General features: G+C 36.0%; 1 long non-coding RNA gene across 1 annotated transcript; it reads left to right on the plus strand.

Moving 5' to 3' along the window:
* The first annotated feature begins 962 nt into the window (after positions 1 to 962).
* Positions 963 to 9,179, plus strand: LOC145804236 (uncharacterized). The gene is made up of 4 exons (XR_014345864.1): positions 963 to 1,262; positions 1,523 to 1,571; positions 2,815 to 2,881; positions 9,081 to 9,179. It is a non-coding gene; the product is annotated as an uncharacterized LOC145804236 (long non-coding RNA).
* The last annotated feature ends 1,071 nt before the right edge of the window (positions 9,180 to 10,250 follow it).

Consider the following 10,250-nt stretch of genomic DNA (forward strand, 5'->3'; position numbering starts at 1 on the left):
CAAAATTTGTTTTTAAAAAGGAAGCAGATCCCCTCCAGTTCTTTATCTGAACGGGAGGGTGATGTTTGGGGCCATGAGGCTCACCACGGGCCTTATTTTGATAATTCGAATCATTTATTTTGTCGAGCACTTTGTGTAGTTTTATCACACAAAAAATTAGGCCGCTCCGATAATCGTAACATATTCAATTTATTGCGTTTGTCACAAAAAAAAAATGATATATTTTTAAAAACACAATTGTCGTATATTTTTTTTTGTGACAAACACGATGAATTGAATATATTAGGATTATCAGATCGATTTAATTTTTTATATAAATAAAATACATAAAATACTTAATAAAATAAATAATTCAAATTATCAAAACGGGACCCATGATAAGTCTCATAAGCCAAACAGCGTCCTTTTAAAAACTATTTACCAAACAAATGATTTAAGCTTTTCAAACAGTAAAGTCTCTAATGGGGTCCCTTAATTTTTTGATTAGATTAAACTGTATTAAATAAAATACTAATAATATAAATATATATATTTTTCAAGATTTCTTATTGCATGATGGGGTCAACTGACGCCATTACCCTTAGGGTGTGTTTGTTTGAACGGACTGAATAAGGGGCGATTGTAATCTATAAGACTATTAATTCTAGGATATATTGTTTCGGAACTATTTGGTTGAACTCACTACAAGAAATATGAGTTTTGACGACGTTCATTTAATGACGTTTTATTAAACGCTATATTTTATAATATTCGACGATATTTTTTAAACGTCATTTTTTTAAAAATATTAAAACGATACCGTTTCAATAACAGAAGGCGTCTTAAAGCGCCTTCAAATGTCCTCTCTCTTTCTCCCTTAAATGGGCGAGCCTCTGAAGCCCTAATCTCTCACTCACTCATTTTGTAGCCCTAATCTTTTACTCACTCACTCTCTCGTTTGCTCTCTCTCTCAACCCTCTCAATGGATCAATTCATCTCAAAATGATACAATCTCGGTGATTCATCTTGGCTATTTCGATTTTGATTTCGAAGTTCATCTTATTTGGAATCCTCACGGCTTCAAATCTCGCCTCTCTCAACCCTCTCTAAGCCCTTATCATTCCCACAAATTCATCTTTGAGATTCGGAGCGATTTCGATTTCGAATCTCCACCGCCAGCACCGTCTGCACCGGCTCGATTTCTCTGATTTCAATTTCATCTGAATCTATGATTTCGATTTCGATTTCGAAGCTCCACCGCCACCACCATCTGCACCAGTGAGGTATCGATTTCTCTGTCTCTCACAAGCTCTTCCTTTCGTCTCTCTTGATTTGGTTATTGAAATTGAAATTGTAACCAAGAACTATGAAATTGAAATTGATCGATTTGTGATTCCAGTTAAAAGAAAAAATCGATACGTGACTCAAGATTATAATTTTATTTATTTATTTATTTTTTCAATTGTTGTTTCTTCTTTTGTTTCTTTCTCGTTTCTTTTTTGGGGGTTGGCATTTTGATATTTTTGTGGATTTTGTTCTTTAGGGTTTTCAATCTCTGTGAGAAGATAAGCATCATAATTTTGAATAAAGAGGTACCCTCTCTCTCTCTCTCTCTCTCTCTCTCTCGTCCATGATCATCAGTGTTTTGTATGTATTTTGTTTGTGCATGTGAAATTTGTGTGTATATGTCAAGGATTGGATACATTTTTTTATGCTGTATATTTGATTTAGTGAACATTCAATATTTGAAGCATGTAATTTTGGTCAAAGATTGGCTATTCCTTTTCTTTTTTATCTTTTTTTTCCCTTTTCTGGGTGTTCTTGAATTGTCTCAAAGAGAGCCATTTGCATATTTAATGGCTTAAATTGATGCCCCTTCCATCATCGAAGTTTTTTTTTTGGATTGGCCCTCCATTTTTGAAGTTGATCAAACATCCATATTACAATTCAAAGGATTCTGAAGAGTGAAGAGTAATGATGTGGAGATGATCTTTGTTTATGAAATGAGTCAATTAACTCATATAAGGCCACTATAGGACATCAATAATCAAACCTATTTGGATATTTGTCCTGTTTTAAGTTATTTGGGCAATGACTTTATGTTACAGGCCAATCTTTTGTTTGTATGTTGTAATGGCCAGTGCAATTTGATGCATCAAATTCCATTTTCTTATTTAAACGTCTTTTTAAAGGAGCTTGTGTTATGATCCCATCATCCCACATCAAAACACAGAGGCCTTGTGAATATAGGTCTGTTTGGACACCCTCCTTTGCAAGCCGATTTTCGTGGGTAAGTTCTACCCATAGGGTTTGTATCACTTTGTCCAAGGTGTCAACACATCTTTACATCTCTCGTAAATATGAGAGAGGGAGAGAGAGAGGGGATGAGGAGGAGGAGGAGTTGATTTATGTTTGAACACATCCTTTTCTGATCTGTTATGTTGAAAAAGTTGAAAGATCTCTGAACATACACTTACCCATTTACAATCCCATATATACACTTTCCTTTTTCCAGTTTCTCTTTAGCTTGAGGTACAGATCTCCAATCTCTTCACTTTCTCTACCTTCAAATCTTGTGTGTAATATTTGGATTTATTTGTGTATTACATGTTTGTTTATATGCCAAGCTCAAGTTGAAGTTCTCTCTTTATTGTTCTCTGTTTGATTTCTATTTTTTGTCCCTTTTTTTTCCTGGGTTTTGGAGTGAGAAATTTTGGGCAAGTTTTTGTTTTTGTTTTTGTTTTTTTCCTTGATTTCTGATCTGGGTTATATTTATTTTTATTTTTTGGGTAAAAATTTTGTTTTTAAAAAAATTTCGTTTTGTGGTTCTTGCAGATCTCTATAGAAGCTAAGGAGCTTTGATCAGCTCTGTCTTATTCATCACTCTATTTTTTTAGGGCTGGTTAGTTTTTTTTTTTTTATGTATAAGATAGGTTTGCTTGCATACATATATACATATATTCCATACATATTGTTTGCTAAAACATGCAAATAGAGTCAATTCATTTTCAGACTAGCACAATACATTGCATGATTAAAAAGGAGTGCCAAAGAAAATAATTATTTCTGAAGGAAAAATAGTACTAAAGTAAATGAACTATGTAAGAAGCAGACCCACATTTTGAAGTTTCAATGGCCACATGTTGAACTCACATACTACGAAATTAGTACTATTTAATTCAAGTCTACTGTATGTGGTTCAAATTACCTCAAAGTTTACTGTCTCCTGTTCTCTTTATATCCATGTGTGACAATAATTCAAGTCATATAATAAATATTTAATTAACAAAACCATATTTTATGTCTTAAACTGCTACAGGTTTGTACTGTTTCAAGCCTACTCATACGTGCTCTCTACTTTAGTCAAGCAGTATGAGTTTTAATTGTTGAAACTAAGCTCTTACTGTTAACATGTTATAATGAAAAGATAAGTGATTTCTAAAATGGGTTTAAGCGGCGTTTTTTTAACGGCGTTTTTTTAAACGCCACGTTTATTAATATTTAACGACGTTTTATAAATACGTCGCATATTCCTGTTCTCTTTATATCCATGTGTTATTGAACAACTCTGTTTAGATTTGTTTACTCACTATACTGATGAGAATCTACTTGAATTTGGTTTCTCTTACTTTTCTGGAGCTATATTCTTTTGTCTATAATGCTTCTAAATATGAGGATACATTCACCATTATGTCAATTTCTATGTATCAAAATATATTTTGGTTTATTTAGATGATAAACATTAATTGGAGAACTCAGTAGTGATTAGCAGTCTGTCTATTGGTTAATTTGGGTATTGACTTAAATTTGATCTTTTTTTTTTTTTTTTCTATCACTCATCTATCTTTCAACTCCGCCGGGGTTGTTAACAACTCCGCCGGTGCCAAGCCCGGGTTAAGGAGGAGGGTTGTGTGTTAGGTAGCCGACAGCCAACACGTAAAAAAGCCGCTCGGATCCCTTATGAAAATGAATCCTACTTTGAATCATTTAAATGCTAGGTTGTTCCCCTCAAGTGACGCGTTGCGCCTGCCTCCGGGTGTTTCGAAAAGTGAGCAAGGGGCGCCGCATCGACGCCTGGGTGCGGTGAAAAATGGGCAAAGGTTTTCGCGTTTTTCTGGACGAGCGCGGGTAAAAAAGCTAGTCCAAGACTATAGGTTTAGGATAGCCACTTGGAACATAGGAACCTTAACTGGTAAGACGATGGAATTGGTAGATGTTATGATTAGGAGGAGAGTTAGTATAGCTTGCATACAAGAAACTAAGTGGACGGGAGAGAAAGCTAGGGAAATTGAGGATACTGGTTTTAAACTTTATTATAGTGGTAAGGATAGACGCAGGAATGGGGTAGGAATCATAATTGCCAAGGGTCTTGTGGAAAGTGTGGTGGCGGTCATTAGGAAAGGAGATAGGATTATGCTAGTTAAATTAGTTATTGGAGGGAATATAGTGAACATTATTAGCGCTTACGCCCCTCAAGTAGGGTTAGATGATCAGACTAAGAGGGATTTTTGGGAGCACATGGATGAGATCTTACAGGAGATACCCGTAGGAGAGAACCTGGTTATAGGTGGAGATTTTAATAGCCATGTGGGCATAGATAAAGTAGGTTATGAAAGGGTGCATGGTGGATACGGTTTTGGTGACAAAAATGAGGCTGGAGAGAGAATCTTAGATTTTGCGTTGGCTTCTGACCTGGTGGTGGCCAATACTATGTATAAGAAGAGGGAGGAGCATTTGATAACCTTTAAGAGTGGATTAGTTAAGAGCCAAATAGATTATTTCTTAATGAGAAAAGTAGACTGCCTAAAATGCAATGATTGTAAGGTGATTCCTGGAGAGAGTCTGGTCTCTCAACATAGGATTTTGATACTAGATTTATGTTTTAGAGGGCAATACCAAGCTAGGAAGGATGGTGGGCGTCGTAGGACGAGATGGTGGGACTTAAAAGGGGATAAACTAGAAATATTTAAGAATCGAATGGATAAGGAAGGTACTTGGGATTTAGAAGGTGATGCTAACACTATGTGGAATTCGATGGCCAATTGTATGAGGAGAATCTCAAGGGAAGTGCTTGGAGAGTCGAAAGGAACGGGACCCAGCTCTAGGGAAACTTGGTGGTGGAGGGAAGAGGTCCAAGCGGTAGTTAAGGCAAAAAAAGAGTTCTTTAAAAAGTGGCAGAAGGATAGAACTGAGGAAAACCTTAAGAGCTATAGATTGGCTAATAAGGAGGTCAAGAAAGTAGTGAGAGAGATTAAGTTGAAAGTTTATGATGACCTATACACTAGACTAGATAGTAAGGAGGGAGAGAAGAGGGTATACCAACTTGCTAAGATACGGGAGAGGAAAACAAGAGATTTTAATCAAGTAAAGTGCATCAAGAGTGAGGATTCTAAGGTATTGGTGAAGGACGATGAGATTAAGGAAAGATGGAAGAATTATTTTGAGAAACTGTTAAATGAGGAACATGGAAGTACGACAATAGGGGAAGAAATAATCAGTAATACGATAAACCAAGACTATAGGTTCTATCGCAGGATTAGAAATTTTGAAGTGGAGATTGCACTTAAGAAGATGAAATCAAATAAGGCTTTAGGACCTGATGATATCCCTATTGAAGCTTGGAAGTGTTTGGGTAAAAAGGGAGTTGCTTGGTTGACTAGGTTGTTTAGCAAAATTTTGTTGACTAGGAACATGCCAGATGAGTGGAGGAAGAGTATTTTAGTACCAATCTATAAGAATAAAGGTGATGTCCAGAATTGTAACAACTATAGAGGAATTAAGCTAATGTGTCATATAATGAAAGTGTGGGAGAGGGTGATGGAACGTCGATTGCGAGACATAACAGAGGTGTCAGAGAATCAATTTGGGTTTATGCCTGGTAGGTCAACAATGGAAGCGATCTATCTTTTGAGGAGAGTAATAGAAAAGTATAAAGAAAAGAAAAGAGACATTCATATGGTGTTTATCGACCTTGAGAAAGCATATGACAGAGTGCCCCGAGATATAATATGGTGGGCGTTAGAGAAGAAAGGGGTGACAAAAGGCTACATTGACGTGATTAGGGACATGTATGAAGGGGTGGTGACCACTATTAGATCGCCAGCTGGAGAAACAAATGAATTTCCTATCACTGCAGGGTTACACCAAGGATCTACCTTAAGTCCTTATCTTTTTGCTTTAGTTATGGACGAGTTGACGATAAATATTCAGGATGACGTGCCATGGTGTATGCTTTTTGCAGACGATATTGTGTTAGTGGATGAGACTAGAGAAGGAGTTAACACAAAGTTGGAGATCTGGAGAAAAGCTCTTGAATCTAAAGGGTTTCGAATAAGCAGAACTAAGACAGAGTACATGGAGTGTAAATTTAGTAACAGTAACAATGAAAGCAGAGGAGAAGTGAAGATTGAGAACCAAGAACTGCCTAAGAGTGAACATTTTCGTTATTTAGGGTCGATTATCACAACAGCGGGAGAGATTGATGCAGATGTGGCCCATAGGATTAAGGCGGGATGGTGTAAGTGGAGAAGTGCGTCTGGGGTATTGTGCGATAAACGAATACCCACTAGACTAAAAGGTAAGTTTTATAGAACGGCTATTAGACCAGCTATGTTGTATGGGACGGAGTGTTGGGCAACTAAGAAACAACATGTAGATAAGATGAGTGTGGCTGAGATGAGGATGCTAAGGTGGATGTGTGGTAAGACTAGACAGGACAGGATTAGGAATGAGTGTATTCGGGAATGGGTAGGAGTAGCACCGATAGAAGATAAGTTGAGAGAGAATCGTTTGAGATGGTTTGGTCATATTCAACGGAGACCAACAGAGGCAGTAGTGAAGAGATGCGATACTGTAACGGTAAATGGAAGTGTTAGGGGACGGGGTAGGCCTAGATTAACGTTGACTAGCGTTATAAATAATGATATGAATCTACTTAATTTGACTAATGAAATGGCCTTTTATAGGGCCGCGTGGAGAAGAAGGATTCATGTAGCCGACCCCATTTGATGGGACTTAAGGCTTCGTTTGGTTTGGTTTGGTCACTCATCTATCTTTCATTATATTTTTTCACAATATTGTATTGAAGGTCATCAGCCAAAGCTGGGTTTGGCTGGAACAAGTTTGTCATTGATTTATTGATTGAAAAGGAATTACATAATAAAATGTTGATCTAGAACCAGGTTCCTCCTTCCCATTCTCTTAGTAGCATCATAATAGTGTTATTATTTATCTTGCTTGCTTGTGTTTGTTTTTATTTGATTGTGTTTGTATTGTTTCTTTGTTTCTATTACATCTATACTTCAGTAATTACATTTTGGGGAGTACATAACAATACAGGCTAAACTAATCTAATTTTTTTTGTATATATGGGCAACATCCTTTTTGATTTGTCAACTTTAAGTGGACTTTGGTCTCCTCTTTCTCCTTAACTTTATAGTTTGCTAGAGGTTTTACTACAGGTTGCCTAGTTTTGTATCTTTTGTTAAATAGCCAATTTAGAATTAATGCAATGTAAAATAATTTTAAAAGATTTTTGTCTCTGTCTTGAAAATCATTTCAGAGGATGGTAAACTGAAGGCTGAAGACAAAAAGTTTATAGTGCTACACAGGTCCAGAGTTCGTTAAAAATATGTCTGAGAATAATTTCTTCAGTTATCGTCATGACTAAAATTTTGGTATCAAGATATGTCTATGCCAACAAAGTCACATTTGAGAGATGTTTGGATGACAGGGAACTAACTAGCAATTAAACACAAAAATGATAACATAGGATATGTCCTCATCAATCGAATAAATAATAGCATTTATCCAAGATATTAATGTATGCTTACATGGGCTTCAATAATTGTGGATAGAGTTTTCGCTCGTTTCAACAATCCAAGTTCAATGCGATTCCTTTTCACAGTATCGCGCAGACTTGATATCTCAACTCCAAGAGAATAAAGTTTTCTCAGCAGGATATAAATAAACTAGCTTGATTAATGAAACAAGAAAAATAAGGGGGTGAGGGTTAAATGACATGTTTCCACTATTGAAACAAAAAGCATAATAGTTTCGTTATCAGTGAAGTGAACTATTATACAGCACATGTGATATGACGCAAAGATGTTGAACAAAACTAGTGAAAGTTTCATGTATTGGGTGTTAATTCATAATCCAGATAACCAAATAATCAGCCAAAACTAAACTAATCTAACCTTTTCTGTTCTATGCTGAAATGAATGAGGGAGTGTAAATATAATTTACAGCCGCCACTAAGAGGTCATTGGTTAATGAGTAATATGTACTAGCACTTTGAGGTTCTCAAGGAGTGCCTGCCTTAAACAAAATCCATGAATAAATAGGGATACAACAAGCCAACAAACCTCAGTTTCCCATCTCTGGGCATGAATGGAGGCCTCTGCCTTTGCATTTGCAAATCTCCACTGCAGATGATGGTTATGAAGCAATTTCAGAGTATGCACTTCTTCTTGATGACTTAAAATAGTGAATGTTAAACTGTGGATTGGACATGGGAAAAGTTATAGCAGTACTTATCTGCTTCTGTTGATTACCGTTAAATTTTTTTGATAAATTGTGGTGTCTTACATCTCTATAAATTGTTGAATGTTACCATTGTGTATAGTCCTAACCATGCATGCTATTGCCTTCTGTTTGAAACATGCGTTGTAATAATATTTTAGTCCTAGTTTCTTGTAATTTCTGTTACCATAGGCACATATACATGTTTACTGTACTATTTGCATAGCTAAGACAGTACAGAAATAAACAATTTGTTGCTAGTCAAAAAAATGTAGGTCTTGTTTGGTTGTGTGGAGGTTTGTGTAAGTGACTTCACTCTAGGACATACTCCAATTTACATCTATCCCATTGTTGTGATTGCCAAGAGAATTGAGTATCATGCCATATAACTCTATTGAAGTGGGCTTTACATTTACAAATAAACAAAGAGCGAAAAGATGACTTATTGAAATATTAATGGAGAAATTATATTCCTTTAGGTGATGGGTAAAGTGTCATTGCCTCTTCCAATTGTGCTCTTGTTACCTTGAGTTAGTGTTTATTTATGTTTTGCTCATGATTATGTTTATCATTTGCAGGTGGAACGCATCTTGTTCCAGTGGGTCTTGGAGATGATGATCAATGCATGGAAGATGACTTTATTTCTGAAAGGTTAATGGATTTATCACCAGATACAATGTTTTAAAAAGCGGCCGCAATACGTAACGGTTTTGGCGGTTACCGCCACCCGTTACGGCCGCTTTTGCAGTGTGATTGAGATTCACAGGTGTGTCGGTCGTAGCGGCTACCGTAGCGGTCTTAACGGTGCCGTAATAGCCGTAACGGCCTGTTACGCACTGTTACGTAACGGTTCCAAACTGTTTCTTTCCAAAAAACACACAAAAAAAAGCTGAAAATGGGGGAAGAGGGATAGAGAGAAGAGAGAAGATAAAGAGAGAAAATGGAGAAGCAAGAGATAGAAAGAGAGAAGAGGGAAGATGAAGAACATGTTATTGATTCGTTGAAGTTGTAAGACCTATGTTATTCTATTCAGCTGCTATCACTCAACCATTTTGTTTGTGTGTGTCTATCTATATATTGTTTGAAAATAATAATAATAATGAGTGTGGTCATTATCTATTTGGGTTGGTTAAAATATGTATATATATATTTAGGCTTTTATTTATTCTTTTACTTTTGTCATTATTTATCTTATATATAATAGTTAGTGATTGATTTTTTGTATAATATAAAGTCATTAATTATTAAAATAAAATGAAAAAAACTCAGTTTATAGTAATTTAAAAATATGAAATATATTAGATCATACTTTAAAATTTATAAAAATTGATCAATATTTATTTTTAACCCAATAAATATGATCATGGAAAAAAAATATGCGTATCCGTAAGTTTGTTTCAAATTGTGCGAAAAATAAAAAAATTCACGGTTCCGGTTACCGCAACTGTTACACTACGGCCTTTACACCCTGCAACCGCAACCGTGCCACCGCCACCGTTACGGCGACCGCAACCGCTTTTTAAAACCTTGACCAGATACAAATTTCTCCATTCACACCGATAAAGAGGATGGCACTCCACTTGGTGGTAGCTCATTGCTGCCTCCTTTCCCTGCAAATACTTTGAATTGCCACTCTTGTATTTACATACTAGCTTTCAATTCATTGCATAGAATAAATTGTTTTTTTCCCTAGGTTGTAGAAGGTGGAGAAATTACTCAATCTGGAAGCTATAAAGAACTGTTGATGA

This window comes from Camellia sinensis, chromosome 12 (assembly GCF_055761805.1).
Source record: "Camellia sinensis isolate YWXY chromosome 12, ASM5576180v1, whole genome shotgun sequence".
NCBI lineage: Eukaryota > Viridiplantae > Streptophyta > Magnoliopsida > Ericales > Theaceae > Camellia > Camellia sinensis.